We start from the raw sequence: 25,132 nt of genomic DNA, 5'->3' as shown, positions 1-25,132 counted from the left end.
CTGGAAAAGTTGAAACGGGTATGGGAGAAAATATGGGAGAGAGCAGATCAAAGGTGGGGATATCCTGTGGGACTGCTGTTTTGGGGGGATGGGTGGGGGAAAAACGGGGAGAAAATTTGTAACTCAAAATCTGGCAGAAATGAACGATGTAAATCAGAAGTTAACAAAGCATTTAAAAAAAAGAGTTCTTAGGAGACTTATTATGGATAACAATGTGAGGGGGAAAAGGAAAGGAACTGATTGATATATTTACACAAACAAAGGAGGCAGTCTCTTTTAATAAATAGATCTTACAGATGCAAAGGGAAGGCACAAAGGGAAAAAGTAAACAGTAAAAAAAAAAAAGTCTTTTTAAGGCTCCGTAGTCTCATCTGATACATCTGAGTCTTGAATATCATTTGATTCAGCTCTCTGCACTGAGTGTGGTCTCAAAGTAGTTTCCAGCTAACTGTATTCTTAGACTTTGGTCTCTTATAAGAGATCTTCTTTCTCTGTTAAAAAAAAAAATCTCTTAAAATTTTGTTTTAAAATCATTTTAACACAATCAGGATAACACAAAACCTAGCAGCTTCTACATTAAAGGATCAAAGGGCTTGGAATATGATATTCTGGAGGTCAAAGGAGCTAGGATTAAAACCAAGAATCACATACCCAGAAAAACTGAGTATAATGCTTCAGGGGAAATATGCAGTCATTGAATGAAATAGAGATTTTTCAAGCATTCTTGGTGAAAAAAACCAGAGGTGAACAGAAAATTTGGCTTCCAAATACAAGAAGCAATAGAAGCATAAGAAGGTAAACAGGAAAAAGAAATCATAAGGAACTTAGTAAAGTTGAACTATTTACATTCCTACATGGAAAAACAATAATTTAATTCAGAATGAAGATAGTTGAAGGGAAAATATATGTGTGTGTGTGTATATATATGTGTGTGTGTGTATACATACATATATATGTATGTATAGGAGGGTGTATATGTATGTAAATATATATGTGAATGTGTGCATATGTGTGTACATATATGTAGACAGAGGGCACAGGATGAGTTGAATATGAAGGGATGATATATAAAAAATAAAATTAAGAGGAGAGGAATATATTGGGAGAAGGAGAAAAGGAGAGATATATTAGGGTAAATTATCTCATATTAAAGAGGCAAGAGAAAACTGTTACAATGGAGAGGAAGAGCAGGAAGGTGAAAGGGAATGGGTCAACCTTACTCCCATTGAATTTGGCATAAGGAGGTAATAACATACACACTCAATTGGGTATCTTACCCTACAGGAAAGTAGGGGGGAAGGTGATAAGAGGGGGATGATAGAAGGTAGGGCAGATTGGGGAGAGAGGAGTTAGAAGCAAACCCTTTTGAAAAGGGACAGGGTAAAAGGAGAAAAGAGAATAAGTGGGGGGAGGGATAAGGGGGAGGGAAATATAGTTAGTCTTTTACAATATAACTACTATGGACATGTTTTACATAACTACACATGTATAACCTATATTGAATTGCTTATCTTCCCAGTGAGGGTGGATGAAGAGGGAAGAAGGGTAAGAATCTGGAACTCGAAGTTTTGAAAACAAATGTTAATGAAAAATGTTTTTAACATGCAGCTGGGAAATAAGATATACAAGCACTGGGGATAGAAATCCATCTTGCCTTACTATAACGTTAGGGGGGGATGAGGGAAGGTGTAAGAGAACAGATTAGGGGAAGGAGTATTCATTAGGCTCAGTATTTTGGGTTGAGGGTAGGGGAAAGATGGGGAGAAAAATTTGTAACTCAAAATCTTGTGGAAATGAATGTTGAAAACTAAAAATAAATAAATAAATTGAGAAATCATAAAATAAAATAATTTTAAATTTGCCTTTCCAATAACAAGGTCAGGAAATGAAAGATAGCTCAAAATTTTTGTCTATTGCTAGAAAATAAAATCAGGAACCTTTTAGAACTGACCTAATTTTAGACCAAATTAGGGAATTTGCAAATTTAGGTTGACCAATTGTCATGTTAATTTAAATAGGAAACTCACATACAAACAGAAAATTGGAACAATTTTTATACTTGGCATTAGTCACTACCCCATCAGAAGATGAGATTCTAATAAGGAATATCATACCATACTATATATATATATATATATATATATATATATATATATATATATACACACACACACATACATACCATATATAATAAGGAATACCATAGCACTTTCTATAAGAAGATGTCCTCTAATACAAAAATTAATTCATCTAAAAATTAGCAGATTAACTTCAATTGTAACAAAAGATTCAGGGATGTTACATATAACTAAATGTTGCAGCAAGCACCCTAGCATCCCCAGGGGGGCTGCCAACACAGGTTCTTAGATCTGCTTTTCTAAAGGAATGCAACTCAAAATGGGTTAACAAACTTGCTTTAATCAAACATATGTCATTTACCTAGTTCAGGAGAAAAAGCTCAGCACCCTGAACTTCAGAGGATATAGAGGTTATAAGCAGACAACAAATACAGAGAGACATATCAGCAGACAGACCTTCAACTGTCTGTCCATTACATACATACCTAGTCAGTTACCAGAGAGGCAAGCATCAAAATCTGGGTTTTCAAAGCCAGGGGACTCAATGGCTACTCAGAGTCTTGTCTGGTCAAATCACAATACACTTCTCAAAGAGCCCCAAAACAAAGCCCCACATCAAGATTTATATAGCCTTCTCCTGGCTCAGAGAATGTAACAACCCTCTTGACCCACTGCCAAATCAGAAAGCATTCCTGAAAATCAAGCCTCCCCCTACAGGCTCCAGGTGCACTTAAGCCTATCAAAGAGCCTAGGGGCAGGGAAGATCTTAAATTCACATTCTCATAACAATACATTGAATAAGCAATTTCAAAATCGTGCATATCAAGTTATTTATAGTAAAAAATTTTCATCTGGTAGCCATGTTCAAATCAATAACCCCTAACAAAAGTGGATGTCTCTTTAAAGCATTTACAAGAGAGAACACAAAGCTTTCATGTTCTAAGATAACTAATTGTAATGATATTTATTCCCTTAACATAGAACTGAGACAATTATGATATTCAATAAATAACAGAATCATAGCCTGGTTTACAAGTCTTTGCATCATTTACCTAATTATTCCCATACTATTGTGAGAAATCAAAGGACCTTAACTTATACCTGAATATATAACTAGAAACAGATGTCAATGCTAAATACATAATTACTTAATTGTTTGGAATATAGAAAGGACTAAAATTCTAGGTCAAATAGCTCAAATTTTATACCTGCATCTTATTGTAGTAACTCAAATGTGCTCCTGTATGGGTCAATAAGATAAAGATTTAAAATAGTGCTCCTACTGATCATCTCATATTTTTATTCACATTTGTCATAAAAGATTGGGGACATAATTATACAGTAAGGGTATAATGCTTCCCTAACTTCATGTCACTTCCAGGCAAAAGTTATATAGATGGCCAATTGCATTGAGCCAGACTAAAGGTCAGCCAGGTGTGATATTTTCCATTAAATAAATATCATTTTAGGGAAATTGAGTCAGGATACTTCTACTGCAGCCCATGCCAATAGTCCTCGCCCCAGCCTTTCCCATGAGAGCTCTACATGCTGTTTATGCATGTAAAACCCCATAGAACTGCTAGCATCATGGATCATTGGCTCAGTAGCATTCCTTGATGATCATACCTGGAGTCAGACTCAGAATAATATCAGTTGACAGTCCCATAAAATCTGAAATAGCAAGTTCCAATAATCAGAGTTCTAGGTGGATTTAGTTGTCAAGGATCACTTATCCAAGATAACAAGTATTGACTATATATAATCTCACAATGGTAACAGTAAAAGATTCATCAGAGGAAAATCACATTTTGTCTTGATATAATTAGTACTGATGATAAGTAGATGCATTGTCATTCCTAAGTTTGATACTATGCAAATAATTTTGCTTTAAGATGGTTAATAACAAACAATAAAAGACTTGGGATGGAATGTGTAAACATAATCCCAAATCATATACAGATAAAAGATTAGATACAGTACTTTATATAATAATATATAGTATAATAAGTAATAAAACGTGTGATTTTTTTTCTAGAATTTATTTATTTAATTTTTGTTTTCAACATTCATTTCCACAAGATTTTAGTTCCAAATTTTCTCTCCATCTTTCCCCTACCCCTCACCCTAAGAATGCATATATACAGATTACCCCTTCACCCAGTCTGCCTTCCCTTCTATCCCCTCCCACATTCTCTCCTTTCTTATCCCCTTCCCCCTGATTTTCTTGTAAGGCAAAATAGATTTCTATACCCCTTTACCTGTATATCTTATTTCCCAATTGCATATTAAAACAATTTTTTAAATTTTTTTAATTGAGGTCATTTTATGGAGACTCTTTTTTTTCCCATTTTCTTTATTTCTTTTTTTTTTTGGAGGGCAATTGGGGTTAAGTGACTGGCCCGAGGTCACGTGGCTAGTTTTTGTGTTGTGTCTGAGGCTGGATTTGAGCTAAGGTCCTCCTTACATCAAAGCCATTGCTCTATTCACTGCACCACCTGGCTGCCCCTACATTTGCTTTTAAAACTTTGATTTCCAGATTTTCTCCCTACATCCCTCCTGTAAAGCCAAGCACAAGCAGCTTTTCAGAGAATGGCTGCTGAGAACAGCTTTCAAGATTTTGATTACATAGTATACTGAACATATTTATTCAGTAACAAATCCGAGCAAAACATTGTTGCAGCAAGCACCCCAGCATACCCAGGGTAGCTGTCAACACAGGTTCTTAGATCTGCTTTTCTAAAAGAAAGAAACTCAAAATGGGTTAACAATCTTTTTAATCAAATATATCATTTATCTTGTTAAGGGGAAAAAAGTCAACACCCCAAACTTCAGAGTATACAGAAAGAAACATTTCAAGCAGACAGGACTCCAACTGTCCAACCATTACATACATCCATACCAAATCACAGTTACCAGAGAGGGAAGCATCAACATCTGGGTTTTCAAAGCCAGGGAGCTCGACAATGGCTGCCCACAGTCTTGTCTGGGCAAATCAGACACTTCTCAAAGTGAGCCCCAAAACAAAGTCTCACATCAAGGTTTACATGGCCTCCTCCAGGCTCAGAGAATGTAACAACCCTCTTGACCCACTGCCCAATGACAAAGTATCTCCTGAAAAACAAGCCTCTCACCAGAGGCTCCAGGTGCACTTAAGCCTAAGAGCAGGGAATATCTTAAAAATTTATATTCCTATAACAAACATTCACAGAAAATCAAGGTAAAGCATTCATTATTTTACAATTTATCATAGAAAATGAAAACACAGTATTCAACATGTCACAACTCAACAACTTATCACTAAAATGGCCACATAGTTTTCACCAAAATGGTCACAATAGTTTTCAACAAAGTACAATCATTTAGTAATTCAATCATTCCATCATCCTTAAGGAGCCTCCTTAAGAGACACAGAATACAAAAGTCCAAGTACTCCACCCCTGGATAGTCTCAATTGAAAATTAGTTTCCAATCATAAACAAAGGACATTTATTTAGTCAATCACAGAGTCCTTAATTCAGTCACAAAGTATAATAGTCAAAGTCCCCACCCATGGGGTGCAATTAAGTTACAACTTCAACAGTCATTTTAATCAAACATATGTCATTTACCTAGTTCACAAATACTGAGCAGCCTCAGCAGCTCCAGCTGGCCCTCAGAAGTCTTCAGTAGCTTCATTCTCAAAATCAAAATCACTTTCTCCACAGAAGTTCCAGTCCAGTCCATTCTTCAGGTGCTCATCCCAAGAAGTTCTGACTTTCCCAGCTGGGGTTTTTCCTTATACACACTATTGCTCCTTCATGTTCAGCCCCTTTCTGTTATGTCAGCAATAGGGGTTCCCAGTCAAGCCCCTTCCTGTTACAGGGGTTTATAACTTATGTTCCTTTAACAGGCTTAATTTGAAACTAGGTGCTAAGTACCTCTTAGCTTTTCAATACAAAGGGATCTTCAAATTTCATTACCATTACATATCCTCACTCACTCCTCATTGAGAAGGCAAGCAATTTGATATACGTTATACCTGTGTAGTTATACAAAACATTTCCATATAAGTCGTATTGTGAAAGACATTATATTTCCCTCCAATCTATCTGTTCCCCATTTATTCTATTTTCCCTTTGGCCCTGTCCCTTAAAAGTCTTTCCTTCTGACTATCCCTTCCCCGAGTGTATAGGTTATGCCCTCCTTATTTCCTCCTTAAGTCAAATCCAAAGAGAGTGAGGTTGATTTATTCCTTTTCACCTCCCCCTTCTTCCCTTCCATTGTAACAGCTTGCTCTTGCCTCCTTTATGTGAGATAATTTACCCTATTCTTTCTCTCCCTTTCTCCTTCTCCCAATATATTCCTCTCACCTCTTAATTTTAATTTTTAGATATCATGCCTTCATATTCAAGTCACCCTGTGCTGTCTATCAATATATACATATACACACATATGTACACATATATATTAATGCATACATACACACATATTTATTTCTTTCAAAGACACTAATACTGAGAAAAGTCTTATGAGTTGAAAATGTCATATATTGATTGAACTTTGGAGCTACAGAACCCATAAAATGACACAGAGAAGCTAACCTCCTGCTGAGGACAGCCCAGCAGGCCAGCAGGAAGGAGCCAGCACAGCTATCTGAGAGTCAACCCCAGCCTTGAGAGAGCCAGAGGTCTTAGCCCCAGGGGGGCCTGATCAGCCACCAGCTGGAGGGACTTCATATCACCAGCAGCTGTTGTGGTTTGCAGAATTATCAACCCATAGATGCTAAGGATAAAGTGAGAGGGTGGAGGTACTGGAGTGTGTGACCAGATTGCCAGAGCATGTGGAGAATTCAGAGAGGGCACCCAACTAATACCTTTGGCAGCTGAGAAAACCCCAGCATTGGTACAAAGCTCCCCTGTCTGGTAGCAGGGTCCTCCTGTGGCAAAAATCTCAAAAGTCAACTAATTGAGTGGCAACATGAGCATGCAAAGGAAGCAAACCAAGCAGAGCAATCCAACTTTACACTCCTATTTTGGGGACAAAAAGTATCAAAGCATGGAACAGGAGGAAGACAGCTTAGTCAGAACTCCTGCACCAAAAGCTTCCAAGAAAAATATGAGCTGGTTGCAGGCCATAGAGGAGCTTAAAAAGGATTTTAAAAACCAAATGAGAGAAAAGAAGGAAAAATTGTGAAAAGAAATGAAAATGATACAAAAAAATTATGAAATGAGGGTCAACAACCTTGACTGAAGAAAGTATCACCTTAAAAAATGGAATAACAGGGGCAGCTAGGTGGTGCAGTGAGTAAAGTGCCAGCGCCGAAGTCAGGAGGACCCAAGTTTGGTTCTGGACTCAGACACTTAACACCCGCACAAAAAAACTAGCCGTGTAACCTTAAGCAAGTTACTTAACCCCAATTGCCCTCCAAAAGGCAAAAATAAAATAAAATAAAATAAAATAAAAACAGACTAACTCAAATGGCAAAAGAAGCTCAAAAAGGCAATGAGGAGAAGAATGCCTTAAAAAGCCTAATATGCCAGATGGAAAAAGAATCTCAAAAGCTCACTGAAGAGAATCATTCTTTTAGAATTAGACTGGAGCAAATGGAAGCTAGTGACTTTATGAGAAATCAAGATACTATTAAACAGATCCAAACAAATGAAAAAATAGAAAGCAATGTGAAATATCTCATTGGGAAAACCACTGACCTGGAAAATAGATCCAGGAGTGAAAATTTAAAAATTATTGGACTACCTGAAAGCCATGATCCAAAAAAGAACCTAGAAATCATCCTTCAAGACATTCTCAGGGAAAATTGTCCTGATGTTTTAGAACCAGAAGGCAAAATAGAGGTTGAAAGAATCAACTGATCACCTCCTGAAAAAGATCAAAAAAAGAAAACTCCTAAGAATATTATAGCCAGATTCTGGAATTGCAAGATCAAGGAGAAAATATTACAAGCAGCCAGGAAGAAACAATTTGAATATTGCGGAAATACAATCAGGATAACACAGGATCTGGCAACTTCTACCCTGAGGGATCAAAGGACTTGGTATATGATATTCTGGAGGGCAAAGGAGTTGGGACTAAAAATAAGGATCACCTACCCAGCAAAATTGAGTATCATGTTTCAGGGGAAATATGGTCATGCAGTGGAATAGAGAACTTTCAAGCATTCTTGATGAAAAAAACAGAGTTTAATAGAAAATTTGACATTCATATACAAAAAGCAAGAGAAGTATGAGAAGGTAAACAGGGAAAAGAAATCATAAGGAACTTATCAAAGTTGAACTATTTACATCCCTACATGGAAAAATGGTAATTTTAAATTATGAAACTTTTCTCAATATGAATATAATTGAAGGGAATAGAAATGCATACATATAAATATGTATATATGTATATACACATACATACATTTCTATATAGCAGGGTATATGGGCATATGAATACATATGTAAATGTGTGTATATATATGTACAGGTATTCATAGATAGAGGCCATAGGACCAATTTAATTGGATGGGATGATAATTAAAAGGTGAAATTGAGAGGTGAGAGAGGAATATAATGAGAGGAGATGGAGAGAGACAAAATGGGGCAAACTATTTCATACAGAAAAGGTAAGGGAAAATGGTTGCAATGGAGGAGAAGAACAGGAAGGCAAAAGGGAATGGGTCAACCTTATTCTCAGTGAATTTGGCTTAGGGAGGGAATGACATACACACTAAGTAGGGTATATTACCCTACAGGAGAGTAGGGGGGAAGGGAATGAGAGGGGTGATGATGGAAGGGAGGGCAAGATGGGGGGGAGGGAAGCTGGATTCACCCACTTTTGAAAAGGGACAGGATCAAAGTAGAGAATAGAACAAGGGCAAGGTGGGATAGGAGGGAGGGAAATGTATTCAGTCTTTAACAATATATTTACTATGGAAATGTTTTGCATAGCTACACATGTACAACCTACGTTGAATTGCTTAACTTTCCAATAAGGGTGGGTGACAAGTGAGGAAGGGAATGAACCTGAATTCAAAGTTTTAAAGTCAAGTGTTTAAAATGTATATACTATTATCAATATTATTTTAATAAAATAAAAAAAAATTCACTTTTCCACGTAGGAATGTAAACTAGGAATGCAAATAAGTCCCTTACAATTTCAATTTCCTGTTTACCTTTTCATGCTTCTCTTGATTCTTCTATTTGAAAGTCAAATTTTCTATTCAACTCTGGCTTTTCCATCAAGAATGCCTGAACATCCTCTATTTCAGTGAATGACCATATTTTCCCTGTAGCATTATACTCAGTTTTGTTGAGAAGGTGATACTTGGTTTTAGTCCTAGCTCCTTTGCCCTCCAGAATATCAGGTTTCAAGCCCTGCGATCCCTTATTGTAGCAGCTGCTAGGTCTTGTGTTATACTGGACATATTTCCACAATACTCAAATTGTTTCTTCCTGACTGCTTGCAGTATTTTGTTCTTGACCTGGGAATTTTGGGATTTGGCTATAATATTCCTAGGAGTTTTCTTTTGGGGATCTTTTTCAAGAGGCGATCAATGAGGTTTTTTTTTTTTTTAATTTCTATTTTGCCCCTGGTTCTAGAACGTCCAGGCAATTTTGCTTGATATTTTCTTGAAAGATGGTATCTAGGGGGTGGCCAGGTAGCACAGCAAGTAAGCACCGGCCACAGAATCAGGATGACCTGGGATTGAATCCGAGCTCAGACACTTAGCACCCACCCAGAAACACCTGGCCATGGAAATTGAGCAAATTACTTAACCCCAATTGCTTAGGGGCGGACAGGTGGCTCAGTGAGTAAGAGCACCAGCCCCAGAGTAGGAATGACCTGGGATCGAATCCGGGCTCTGATACTTAGCGCTACACCCAGAAATAACTGGCCCTGTAACCTTGAGCAAGTTACTTAACCCCAATTACAGAAAGAAAGAAAGAAAGAAAGAAAGAAAGAAAGAAAGAAAGAAAGAAAGAAAGAAAGAAAGAAAGAAAGAAAGAAAGAAAGAAAGAAAGAAAGAAAGAAAGAAAGAAAGAAAGAAAGAAAAAGAAAGAAAGATGGTGTCTAGGCTCTTTTTTTTTATCATGACTTTCAGGTAGTCAAATAATTTTAAAATTATCTCTTCTGAATCTATTTTCCAGGTCAGTGGATTTTCCAATGAGATATTTCACATTGCCTTATATTTTCTCACTTTATGGATCTGTTTTGTAGTCTCTTGATTTCTCATAAATTAGCTTCCTATTGCTCCAATCTAATGTTGAAGGAGTTATTCACTTTAGTGAGTTTTTGAAATTCCTTTTCCATCTGGAATTTTAAGGCATTCTTCTCATTGCATTTTTGGGCCTCTTTTGCCATTTGAGTTGGTCTATTTTTTAAGGTGTTATCTTCTTCAGTGTATTTGTGGGTATCCTTTAGCAGGCTGTTGACTCGCTTTTCATGATTTTCTTGCATCATTCTCATTTCTCTTCCAATTTTTCCTCCACTTCTCTTCCTTGATTTTCAAAATCCCTCTTGACCTCCTCCATGGCTTGCAATCAGTTCATATTTTTCTTGGAGGCTTTTAATGCAGAAGTTCTGACTTTGCTTTATTCCTCCCACTCCATGCCTTGATCCTTGGAAGTTTATCATTTCTTAAGTTATAGTACTTCAGAATATTACAACACATGATATGTAGGGCTGATAGAAGGACATAATAGCTTCCTAACCCATTCACCCTTTAGAAAAATACAATTCTTAATCTAACATCATCTAGATTATAAAAGAAATTGCTTTTCCACTAACATGGGTGATACCATTGTTGTTTTTTTTCTTTTTTTAAAGCAATCGGGGTTAAGTAACTTGCTCAAGGTTACACGGCCAGGTGTTTCTGGGTGGGTGCTAAGTGTCTGAGCCCGGGATTCGATCTCCAGGTCTTCTCAACACTGGAGCCAGTGTTCTTACTTGCTGTGCTACCTGGCCACCCCGGGTGATACCATTGTTTACACAATTACACAATATAAGAAAGTTTAGAAACATAATATTCCATTAAAATATCATATATTTAAAACTTGAAACAAAGTCCATTACCAATAAGGTGACCTTAATTTAGTTGAATGCACTTCTAAATTACCTTACAAAGAAATCATTCATCTCATCACTATTGTCATTGTATACTGTTCATTTCTAAAACTCTATTTCCTTCACAAGAGATTTTGGCTTAAATCAAATCAAATCTGGATTTATAATCGCTAATGGTAACATTTTAATTTCTAAGGCCAAATATTCTTCCACCTTAAAATAAAAAAGGCTTAATTATACATACATTACTAGGAAATATATGTAAAATTTTACAAGCAGTTTGAATTCTAACCTGTTATCATCAAATTAACTTAAAATGCACTGGGCTAAAATGAGATATATAAGATATAAGACTCTAAGGAATTTGATTTAATATTGACAGGACATGATCAGTTTCCCCAGGCAGAAAGCTGAGCTTTCTGAGTTACTTAAATAATAGTTTAATAATTGAGCAATACAAGGAAGCATTTAAGATTTCATATGATAATCACATACCACAATGACCAATATTGTTACCATATGCATATTTTTGCAATTTTAATACATCATTCCTATAGAGTTATCCTGAAAGATGGCTGGACATGATTTACCACATGAGTTAACCTTACTCTTTGGCTATGGATAGTTACAGATTGATTGCTAGAAATTCTTTTGCTTTTCACTTTCTAGTTCTTAATTGACAACAAATCACTGCATTTTAACCACCTAAGAATGTGGTTACATCCTAAAATTTTAAAACACTGACACCCTAATTGAGTTATTAATCTGCCAATTATTATCATTATTTTTTTGCCTCAGTCTCTTAACAGTCAAATCTATAACCCAAAAGGATTAAAGAAGCATTCCCAATTGTAATAATATTTCTAATCCAATATATTATCTAATCAATTTTAGGCATTATCTTTATACACATTACAAATCACATATTGGGGTAACGACTTAAAACCAGATAGCTAACAATTTTTTGGATAGAATATAATAATAATAATAAATTTCATTTAAAATGAGACCAGATTATATTCAGATACATCTGAATCTGTTTCATAAATATTTTTATACAGAATCTCAATGTATAATCTTAATTATTTAGTATTACATTTTATACAATGGCTATTTATTCCAATCATTCCATATTATGGAATTCACTACTTACAAGTAACCTGCTGTAAAATTTTTTTAAATGTGGTAAAACAGATTTTAATTGTCACACTTTACAACACCTTGCTTATCAAATTTCTCCTAACATTATATAATTGCACTATTGGCTTTAAAATCAAGTTAGATTTTTTTTTATTAATTAATTTTCCAACCCATATCCCAGACTACAACTTATTCCAGTGGTTTCTAATGTTTCCTTATCTTTCTTCCTCTCGACTGCCTCTTTAACTTTGGCCACAGTCAAAAAGGAAAAGGAGAGAAATCAGATAGGTTTCCATTTTTTATGATATAGTACTGGTATGTAATTAAAGTATTCATGACTTCAGTTCATTTCATGTACAAGTGTGATTTCCCTGGTTTACTGTTCACCTGAAGCATTTCTAGCAAGGAATGTATTGGAATTTCTGATTTGCTCATTGTATCCTACCTTCTTCATATACCAGAACATGAAGAAATTCCACTCCATCTATCCTCCATGTCAAATTGATCATCATAATGACAGTTTTCTGAAGAGTCATTCCATTTTTTTTTTTAGTCAGAAGCAATTTTATCACCTTGACCAGGATACAACTGAGTAATTCCCCAGAGCTTCTGCTTGGCATTCAAACCTACTCTAACAATCTCAGAGCACAAACTGCCTTGAAGATAAAATACGATGTTGTTCAGTCATATTTGAAAGTGACTCCATTTGGGTTTTCTTGGCAAAAATACAGGAGTAGCTTGCCATTTCCTTCTCCAGATCATTTTATAGATCAAGAACCAAACAAACAGGGCTAAGTGACTTGCCCATGGTCCCACAGCTAGTAAGTGTCTGAAGCTATATTTAGACTTAGGAAGATGAGTATTTCTGACTTCAGGCCCAGCACACTATCCATTGCGCCATCTAGGTGCACAGGATAAAATATAAATCCTTAGTGGCCAATAAAACCCTTCACAATTAAGTTCACGTTAACTTTTCAGACATTATACACTATAATTAGGTTTGGCAGGCATTCCCTCATTTACTCTTATACAGTCGTCTTCCCGGCATGGATAATAGGAAGGAGTTGTTTTTTTTTTTTTTATTAGGTTTTATGGGGTAGTAAATTGTTGCTTTTGTTATCCTGAAAAGGGGGACCTTATTTCAATATTTTTTTCTTTTTGTGTGAATCTTAGGTAAGGATTATTGGCTGAGTAGCTGTCATCAATCTCTGGTCTTATTGTCACTCATTCATCAAACATGTATAAGAAACTAATATACACAAAGTATTGAGTAGGGTTCTAGTCTAATATTTGCTTCCTCCTTTCCTTCTTCTGTCTTTTCTCTCCATTGCTTACCAAAATGCCATAGACTCAAGATTCTTAACTTTCATGGCATCTTCAAGGGAAATAGAGATAAAAGCTGATTAATAGTGTAGTTTAGTAAATTTCAGAAAGGTTCAACTACTGTAGTGTCATACTGCCAAATGATGGACCGAATTTTGACTAGAATGGAATCACCAATGACATATTTTAGATCTTGGTGCTCTGGTCTATTTTCTCTATTTCCCTTTTTTTCTAAATAAGTGCCTTGGATAAAGGTATGGTTGTCAAGTTCATCACAAAAGTGGGTCAATTGTTTAATCATCCAACAAGATTTTATTAAGTGCCTTCTTGGTGCCAGGCAGTATGCTAAGAGTTGGTAATATAAAAACGAAAATGGGATAATCTTAAAGCAGCTGTCGCTCAGGATAATATACTGGGTTCTCAATTCTTTTTCCTCCTTTATCAATTAGTAATTTATTCCATTTCCATCTTCTCTGACAAACTCAAATCTTAAAGTTACACTATCTCTTCCCTAGATATACTACTCATTCCAGTTTCTGCCAGTTTTCAATCATTAAGTATGCTATCACCCCTAAGCACTGGTGCATCTTCTGGCTCTGTCTGAACCTTCTTTTTCTTTTTATATTCTTTCTTGCTGAAATCATGGCTATGAAAACTGAACCAAGCTAATGACAGGAAGTCCATTGTGTTAACACATTTGTGGATTATTGGGGGGAAGAACTGAAGATGGACAATGTCAGATAAAGGCCTATAGCAGAGAACAGTGTACTCAGGAACATTTAGGAAAATGTACAGTGATCTTAAAAATAGCAACCTTCACCAGATCAAAGGCTTTTTTTTTAACCCACATGTTTTCCAGGCTGTTTCGTATGGCTGTAATGCTGGGACAACTCAACTCACCATCCAACGATTTAAATTTTGGCTAATGCAAAGAGAAATGAAGAGATTTGTGGTAGTTTAAATAGGATTCAGTGTATCTCTCATGATAAATTAAGCATGAGAAGTGGAATAAAGGAAATAGCTGATTAGAGTAGAAGATCGTACAGTTGCAAAACATAGGCATTGTACTTTGCTGTTAGCCATGAAATATTGAAAAAACATACATAGGGAGATTTTTGTAAAAGATCTGTGAGATAATAAACAAGAATTTCATAGGATAAGATGGCACGAATGGGTTGCAATTGACAATTTCCTTCAAGATTCAGTTTAAATCATACATTTGCAAAGTAGCTTTTCTTATTCTATGCAAACTTCCATTGCTAGTATCTTCCTTCCTTTCACTCTAGATATTACCTCTTATTTTTACTACACACACATGCACCATATGTATATATGCATGTATGTACACTTTATTATAATTAGATATAATCTATAATCACATATCTTATGTATAAACATATAAAATATATAATAACTATTATGTAAATGACTGTGCACGTTGCAGATTTATTTGGTTATCGTATCACCCCTTTAGTGTGTATTCCTTAACTCTAGGCGGGAGGTACTTTTGCTTTTCTTTATCTCCCCCACATTTAACAAAATTTCTGGCATATAGTGTTTAATATTTAATGTTTGCTAACTTGATTTACCCTGAGTAAGTAATTTGTCAAATCTGCAATAATCTCCCTGTAAAGAAAAAAAATATATTTTTTTCAAGTCACAAGGGAGGGAGTCTGAAGAGTGAGGTTAGCCCTAAGACCTGATAGTCCCTGAATCAAGCCATCTGGATTGCTAAAGCTTGAGTCTGCTTATATCTTGCGTAGATACTTCTGATGCCTCCCTTCCCCAAGAGCTCATATAATATCATAGGTCCAGTGCTGCTCAGATACTGGTAAAATGTCACCTTTGGTTCTACAACTTTATAGAATTTCTGAGCATTTCTATTTAATCCTCAACTAAATCTTTGTAGTGTGGAAACTTTCCCTCCTTCCTTACTAGATGATCTGAGGCAGCAGTCGTCTTAAGCTGCTTGCTCAATTGGTGGAAAATAACTCAAACATAGACCATAGGATCATCCCAGGAACCTCTAGTTTACCCAGCATCTCTAGTGACCACAAAAAAAATCCTTCTTTACTAGGATTTGTAATTTTGTTATTATTATTATTTTTTACATATAGCCTGTTTATTTCTTCCCTGAGCATGGAAGTATAAACACAAAATCATTCATATACTGGATTGCCACTAAAGGTAGGAAGACATTAGGAGAATTCTATCAATTGTATCAATTCTTTCAAATTACTTCCTGGGAACCCTAAATATAGCCCTTGTTCATCTGGGGAAAAGGACCAGAGCAATAAGTTCCATGAGTACAGGAAAAAAATGGTGCCATTTGGCATGATTCAGAAGACTTTTCATGTTCATTAAGACATGTTAATTTACATGATTATTGTCTATTGTAAGAGAACAAAGATATAACAGCATGAATTTTGAAGAAGACATGTTAATTTATTTTTCAACTAGCTTGCAATAAATTTCAAGTCATTCAAATAGGTTATACAAATGAATCAACTGAGGGAGAATGAAGATCAAAGTTAGCTTAGCACAGTTTTGAAAAGATCAACTATCAATGCCAACTACAATGGGAAAAGCTATGCTCTATAACTAGAGAAATTGGAATCAAGTCCCTGCATCTGATATTCACTACTTGTGTAACCCTGGACAAGCCACTTAATCTCTTTGAGGTCTGTTTAACAGTTGAGTGAAATGAAGAGACTTTTAATGACTTTTAAAATCCCTTAGAAATCTATATAAGTGATGGCTAGGTGGCATAGTGAATAGAGCACCAGCCCTGGAGTCAGGAGGACCGGAGTTCAAATCTGGCCCCAGAGACTAGCTGTGTGACTTTGGTCAAGTCACTTAACCTAAATTGCCCTACCTTCCCCCTCCAAAAAGCAAAAAAAAAAAAGAACTCTATATAAGTCAGGAAGATACTGAGTTCAAATCTGGCCTCAGATAGAAGAGTTACAGTGTACAAGTCACCTAATTTGTCTACCTCAAATTTTTCATCTGCAAAATGGAGATAATAATATTAACAATTTCAAAGTGTATTTTAAGGATAAAGTTCGATAAAAATTAAGTGCTTTGCAAATCTTAAATAACTATATAATGCAATAATAATCCTGATGATGTTGGTGGTGATGATTCTTCTTCTTATTATTGTCATCTTCTTGCTTATGCTAAGAGTCGAATTGGAGCAATTTGCCCTGTATTGCTTTACCTGTTATCTATGTTTTGTTGGAAAGATCACTGGAATTAATGTCATAAGACCTGAGTATGAGCTCTAGCTCTGTCACCTACTAGTTGTGTATGGTCGGGCAAGTCCATTCACCTCAGTGGCCCTTGGTTCCTTATACATTCCAGTTCCAACATTCCTGGTTTTAGTGATTGCTATTAATAGAGAAGCATAGAGGAAGACAAACACATGGTTTACTATGTTAAAGTTCACAAATGCAACTATATATATACATATATATATGATGTAGCAATAGTTTTTTTTATTTGTTTTGGTAAGTCATAGAAACCTGCTTAATTTAAGAATAATGTAATTTTTGAGAAAAAAATAACAAAACAAAATGCTGAAGTCTACTCATATTCAGAAATGTATTGCTAAAACCCACTATGCCTATGATTGACTTCATCAAAATTGACTTCTTCAAAATTATTTTTGTCACAATCAGCAGCACCTTTCTTCTTATATTGAACATCACTTGTCTTTACACTGAAGTGCAGCATTAATTAAAGTATTTGCCTGGAAATGACTATGCACTCAAATTCTTCAAATTGGAAACCTACTTAAAGATCAGTTGCTAAGTCAAATTATATTTCTTAAGAACTATGACAAAATATTGGTACTTGACTTTCTTTGACAATAGTTGTTACCTTAGGATCTTAATAAGTGATCAGTAGTAGCACACTCTTAGGTCAGCCATATGGTGTAAAAAATTATATCTATATATATGTGTGTGTGTGTATACATACATATATGTATATATATGTATATATATATAACTTTAGTAATGGCATGATAAAATACTATTTACTATTAAGCAATTTTTTAAATAGATGATGCCTATTTTTGTTTAATTAATTTCAATATTTTTTTTTGCAGGGGGAAGGCAAGGTAGTTGTGGTTAAGTGACTTGTCTAAAGTCATACAGCTAGTTAAGTGTCAAGTGTCTGAGGTAGGATTTGAGGTCAGTTCCTCCTGACTTCAGGACCAGTGCTCGATTCACTGTGTCACCTAGCTGCCTAGAATTAATTTCAATCTTACACATATTCTAAAAGTCTAGGCCAATCCCCTGAATTCAGCTACTTTCCAGTTTGGATAGTTCTTTCCCTTTATCACTTTTACCATTTTCACTCATCCCTCTTACTTGATGAGCAAAGTCATTGTTTATCTTCTTGACTGTCCTATACACTTTTCTCTATCTGGTCTTTTTTTCTTAATGCTAAACAGGATATAAAAATTCATAACATTTTTTTTTGTCTAAAATTTCCTTCTGTTAGTGCTCTGTGAAATATGTTTAAAGCCTGGACTATTTAAAGTCATTTTGAGGTGCCATGACTTTTGCCAACTATAATGAGCTATTACATAGAAAAAAGAAGAGAAAGTTGTTAGAACCCTTCTACCAAAGAACTTCATTTTTCCATACACCTAGGAAAGGAGTGACAAATTCTCAATCCTCTCCTTCTCTATTCCACAAACATAGTTTTAAACCACATGGGAAAACACTTGCCCTATTTCATTTTCATTATGATTATGATCATTATTATTGTAGCTGTCCTTTATACTCTACTTACTATTTGCCAGGCACTGGGCTAAGGACTTTGCAATTATCTCATTTGGTCCTTACTACAACCCTGGGAGGTGAGTATTCATTATTCTCGTTTTACAGATGAGAACACTGAGGGAAACAGAGGGTAAGTGACTTGCTCATGCTTACATGGCTAGGCATATATGAACTTATGTCTAAGTTACACCATATCCCAAAGAGGCATGGGATTAATACCGCTTCTGACCCCAAATTGTTCCTTGAGAACAAACCCAAAATTGAAAATAAAAGTTTTACAAAAAAGTTTGTTAAGTCACCCAATAGAGGACTAAGTAAAAAGGGGTAGTTTCCTGCTTCAAACCTCTGAGTTACACATTGATAGAGTTCAGACAAAGGTACAAGAAAACAAAATGGCCAAACGAGTCAGTTTCTAAACAAAGGATGTAGATTGAATAAAATGTATATCTCAGGAAACTGGAAATTCCTTGTATCAATCTTTGGATCCCTGGGAATCGGAGGTCAGCATGACTCAGTTATCCTGAATTAATCATGAAGCATTAAGCAAATATGGTCCATAAGAAACATTTCTGGTCTCTCAGTCATGCAGGGTTAGGTTCAAGCAATGTAATAAATTGTTTTCCCACAATATCCTTTTTGGGAAGAATATTCTTATACTAGCAGAAGCAAAATTACAGAAGCAGAAAGCTAGGTTAAAGTTTAATAAAATAACAAGTCAGATGAGGCATTTCCTTCACTCTCCATCTTATCAAAAACTTGACAAAATTCCCTTAAGGAAGAATAGAGTTTATATTGGTGATGAACTTTCCCCAACATCTCATACTCAGAGTGATTAAATTTAGTAAGAATTAGGCAGTGCAAATTAGAGGAATTAGAATTGCCCCTCTAAACAAGTGATTTATATAATCCACGGAGATTTCAAAGTCACTGAAAACAAAAACAGAGAAAACATATGGTTATAAGTATTAAAAATATGTGTGTAGATATAGATATACACACATTTGTATATAAAAGTATGTGTATTAATATATGTATATACACTATGTATGTATGTATGTGTATATGCACACATTTCACATATATACAGATAAACATATGCATATACACAGACATATATGTGTGGGTGTCTGTATGTATGTGTGTGCACATGTATGTGTGTATGTATATGTGTCTATGTGTGTGTGTGTATTTTACCTGCCCTGGATGTGGAAATTTGCTATCAAAGGAAAAAGGAGGGCCATGATTCTATTATAATGATGTTAAGATTGTCCCTTCTTCAAGGTCACAGACCTGACATAAGTCTAAGTCTAACAGAATAAAGTTTCCTTACCTTCTTTGGTTTCCTGGCAAGAGTTTCAGATAACTTTTAATATGGAACAGCCAATCATAAAGCAAAGTTCTGCATTATTCACAGGATATATAGTAGGACATGACTGAAACAACACAATAACAACAGGGGGTAAACTAAGTCAACATGATCCTACCATCATATTTATAAAAGTCATTCTCTCAACCTTCCCAGGCACAGACATTCTATAGCCCTTCTCAGATCACAATCCCTTTTAACAATATATGGCATTTGTGGTGGGCTATTAATATCCCGTCCTCTTACTTACCCATAGTAAGTCTTCGGTCGTCACCGGCCTCCTAGGAGGAATTACCAGACAGAGCACCCGAGGTTTAAAGGAGTTGTTTATTCAGGCTCAGCTACACCGCGACTGCCCTGAACTTCCGTATCAGGACAACTTATAGATACACACAACCAATCATCTTCTACAGCTCTATTCATTACCTTTTAAGGTTATACATCAAGCAAGCAGGCACTAGCCCATACACCATTACTTCCTGGCCCCCAACAGGCATTTCCTATAAAAGTGGATTATTGTCTTAATGACAGTTCAAATAATCATAGTGGAAATTGAACCTCAGAAAATATGAAATTACACTTGCAAGTTATTTTACCTCAAATAGCAAGTTTACTAATCAAAATTTTAGGCTATGTGTAGCCATTACTATTACAGTTCTCATGTTTTTGCAATATCAGTTAACAAAAAGTACATGCAGAATTTGTTTTTTTATCCTTCCTAGTTTGAATCCATTGTAGAACAAAAAATAATCATTAAAAATTTAAGATAATTTCATTCTGGAGTTTCATACATATAAGGAATATTTCACTAAAAACCCAGAAAACTCCAACCACTGTAAGACTCTAGTCTGATGGATATCTGTATCTGAAGATATTGTATTTCAACCATGAAAGCAAAAATAAAATCCATAAAGCTGGGATCTGTTGATACTAAGTTGACTCAAAGATGTAACTTCAATGCATACTTTTCAGGTGCACTTTGATAATTTTCATAAGCAATTGCCAACCAATTTATCAAATAAAAATCACTCTTTATAAAATAAATATGTAGGTCTCCTTATTTCAGCTGGAGGAATTCCAAGTTATTCATAAAAATACTGCACTATTTTTTTTATTGCATTCTTTCACCAACTTCTATGATAATTTTGCTAAGACTTTATTAGTTTGCTAAAACTGAAGATTAAGGGGACTGAAAATCTGGCAATATCCAAAAATACCCAAAAAACCTTTACATATATTTACAAGGTGTTTGGTACTTTTCCCATTATTTATATCATTTTTGTTTATTTTAAAGATATTTCCAATTAAATACATGCAATTTGTTTTAACCATTATTATAATAATCTATCGAATTTATTTTCCAATGATACAATTGTATCATTGTCTCTGTGTGTATATGCAAAATTAATAGCAGCGATTTCCCAAAAACAACAATGAAAAATTAGAAATCTAAAAATAAAATAAACAATATTACATATTTTCAAATGTGCCACAAAACATTTTTGCCAATCAACATAAATCTGATTGAATGCATCTCTGAATCATCATACATAGAAAATCACTTCATCCATCTATCAATTTTGCATTCTAAACTAATACCATTCAAAAGTAAGTATGGAGTGATTTTGAATCAATTACATATTTAATTATTATTCATACAGTTTCTAAGCCTTATTACCATATTGCTTTAATGTTAGATATCAAGTGTATTTTATATTAATGTCTGACCTATAGAGAGTCAAACATCATAAATACCTCACTTTAAATGAGACCACATTATACTTTAGTTTTAGGACAAATCAAATCAAATCTGGATTTACAATTGTAAGTTTTATCATTTACAATCTCAGTTTTCCCAATGGCCATTACTCAAATTAGAGAGCCAGCTGCTTTCAGTTAGCTCAGTTCCAAAGATTTATGGTGACAGTCTCACATATTTATCTTTTGGGGGGGAGGCCCATGAGGTCTCAAAAATTGGCACACATCCTACTAATAGTGTTTCCAGGATAAGATTTTAGTGTTCTATATTTAAATAATTCTATGCCGCAAATTTCTTGTTATATTTTTCATTTAGTAAAATTTGAAATTTGATAGAAAGTTGTCTCTTTTATATTGCTGACAGGCATTTCTCTGATATCCATTAATTTACAGGCATAGGAAGCATACCATATCTTTCTTAAGATATTTCAGAATTTATGAAAACCTCAAACTCATCTAATAACCTAATGACACTATGTCCACAGATGTTATGCAATGTCATAAAGTGTAGTCCTTCTGTAACTTGTCTTTCTTTGTTTAGTATTGTGTATCACTGTTCAGCAAGGGATATTCATTGTTCTTCTTCCAAAATTCTGATTGTATGATCCTATATCTATAACTAGAAGGGGTGTCAAAAGCTATCAAATTCAATTTCTTCACTTTATAGATGAGGGAACCAATGCATGGAGGTAAAAAAAAATTAAGGTCACAAAGTAATATCAGAGGCAAAATTTTCATCCAGACACTCTGAGTTCAGGGTTAAAATATTAATGCAACAATATATTTGGGTTTGGGCTTAGAAATGAGAAGTCCATAACCAAATAGTACCCATGCATGTGTGGCTCAACCTGTTTCCCTAAAATTTCCAATTTATGTGATGGTTGTCTACAAGTATTCTGTGGTGGCCAGATTGAGTATGACATAAATATTTTGAACAGCTAAGCCTGCAAGGATTCATAATTTGAGAAAAAAAATGTTTTTGTATTTTAAAATTCTAGCATAGCCTGCACAAAATATGAGTGCAAAAGAATGCAAATTTACTTTGTAATCTTGAGTAGACCACCTCTAACCTGATTATGTCTGCTTTTCAAAAGACAAAAAGGATGACAATCCACATCTTTGTACTGTCTGTTGTCAGCATACATTAATATTTGCAAGGTTCTCTATCTGAAAATTTTTTTTATGCAAAAAAGTCATTATCACTATAGAAATGGCTTGTTCAGTTCCCTATGCATTGTATCTAGTATTTGAAATTTGCTTCTTTCTCCTAAGTACTTGACTTGCAACATTTCAATAATTTCTTTGGTTAAAGTTTCACACGTCTATCCTGAATATGCATTATGAATATCTTTATACTTTTCCAATCTCTGAAAATGCACAGTATTCTCCCACAGTTTGATTTATGTGCTCTCAGTACTTAGATATAAGATTTTTATTGCAGTTCTCAAAGAAATTTGTAAAAATCACAATGAAGGAATATCTGTCATGGCAGAAGATAGAAACAGAGAGAAACACATAAAATATTCCATATTTGAACAGAACATATCCTTATTAAGTATATTTAGATGGATAGAATTTTTCTTTTTCATGACTATGCACATATTAAATTAATAACAGATATATATGATCAGATAAGAAGAGACTGTGTTGAATCTCAGAGATTTTGGTAATACATCTTTCACATGATTGTTCAGCACTGAGCATTGACACCAGGCTTGAACCATAATTTTTAGGTTATGAGATCAGTAGATTCTCCAAATCGTTCCAAGTCAGACCTTATTCAATGTCTAAATTTCCAAAAAATATGAACAATGATAATAAAATAGGATATCAATGCTGTCAACATTCCATATATACCTTGCAGATAATGTAGGCACATGGAAATTAAACTAGTGAGCTATTAAATAAAAGGTCTGCTGGAAGTTATTCTTTTGGAATCTTAATTGAACCATCTTCAACATTCTAGAGCACCACAAATTATAGGCAGGAATGCTCTTGTATAAATCAGATCTGATGACTTTTTGAATAGGTGTTATTTTTCCAATTATATAGTACAAAATTTCATTTATCTTTAAAGAATTCATCACTGAGACACTAATGAAAATATTTTCTTGTTGAGTAATGACCCTCATTGAAATCTTCTTTCTATGGCTCACATATTAAAGATTTAAGAATATCTTTGCTTTATAACTGACAGTTCATGTGTCCTCTTATAAAGTGACAATAAAAGAAAAAAACATACATACATACACACACACACACACACACATATATATATATATATATATACTCAGAGTGAAGACCACATTAAAGTGTGGAGGTAACATCAGGTAGAAGGTATATTACACTGCAATGTTGCTCATAATGATCGTAAGCACCCAGAATACCTTTGGACTATATGGAAATTTACCCCAAATAAGAAGACCCAGATATTATTCTTTTAAAAGAGATTTTATTGATATTTATTGTTTCCTATGTCACCATAGTTATCTCGAGCATTCCCTCTGACTACCCTTCTTAGAGGGTTATTTAATATGATGAATGGCATTTTTTAGAGAGGAAAAAAATCAGTACAATGAATCAATATATTGAAAAAGTTCAAAAATATCTACAATGTATAACTGGGCCTCCCACCTCCACAAACTGGCACATTGTGTATGTCTTCTTAGGCTAAGAAATCGAGTCCTATTTGATCTTTATAATTTTGTTGCATTCACTTTTGATGCTTTGGTGTTCATACATTGTTGTAGTTACTGTGGACATATATGGATATGGATATGGATATGGATGTATGTATGTATATCCAGCTCTGTATACTTTACTCTGCATCACTTCACATTGTTCTTTCTATCCTCCTCTGTATTCATCACACATCATACCATACTGCATAGTCTATTGCATTAAGGTACCACAATTTCTTTGGCATTTCTCAATCAGTAGACATCTTTGTTTTCCCCAATTCTTAGCAAAAGAAAATACTGTAATAAATCCTTCTGAGTACATGAGGGCATACTTGTTAGTTATGACTTCTTTGAAGCATAAGTTCAGTAATGGAGTCGGGCTTGGTATGAAAGATATATAAACTATGTGTTCACTACATCACCAATTGTCCATAAATATTCTAGTATATCTCCATTTCAAAAAATGTTTGTTTTTAGGTTTAGGTATTTTTAATTTATACACACACACACACACACCTTCTATGCCTATACTTATTTTATCACCAAAGAATGCTGCACTTTGTCAAAGACTTTTTCTTCATCTATGTAGATGACCATATAGTTTTGAGTGTTTGGGTATTTAATATGATTAATCCTGCTGATCCTTTTCCCAATGTTTAACTATTCTTGATTCTCTTGTATATATCTCACTTGATAATAATGAATGATGTCTTACATAAATCACTATAGTCTGCTAGAAAGGGTTTTGTTTAAAATTTTAGAGACAAAGGGGCAGCAAGCTGGTGCAATGAATAGAGCACTGGCCTGGATTCAGGAGGACCTGAATTCAAATCTGATCTCAGATACTTAACACTTATTACCTGTGTGACCTTGGGCAAGTCACTTAACCCTGATTGTCATTGCCTTCTCCCATCCAAAAAAATGTTTACAGTCAATAATTATATTGACCTATTT

At 34.7% G+C, this 25,132-nt stretch overlaps 1 long non-coding RNA gene across 1 annotated transcript; it reads right to left on the bottom strand.

Annotated features, from left to right (window-relative positions):
• Positions 1-248: 248 nt before the first annotated feature.
• LOC138165689 (uncharacterized) lies at positions 249-20,103 on the bottom strand. Its single transcript, XR_011169403.1, has 3 exons — positions 19,990-20,103; positions 19,704-19,806; positions 249-491 (listed from the first exon to the last, which is right to left on the bottom strand). It is a non-coding gene; the product is annotated as an uncharacterized lncRNA (long non-coding RNA).
• Between the last annotated feature and the right edge of the window lie 5,029 nt (positions 20,104-25,132).

This window comes from Petaurus breviceps, unplaced genomic scaffold, assembly GCF_028583685.1.
Source record: "Petaurus breviceps papuanus isolate PSGF00001 unplaced genomic scaffold, PetGlider_PUasm1.0 214, whole genome shotgun sequence".
NCBI classification, from domain to species: domain Eukaryota; kingdom Metazoa; phylum Chordata; class Mammalia; order Diprotodontia; family Petauridae; genus Petaurus; species Petaurus breviceps.
Note: the sequence above shows the minus strand (reverse complement) of the source record. Positions and strands in the feature narration are given on the sequence as shown.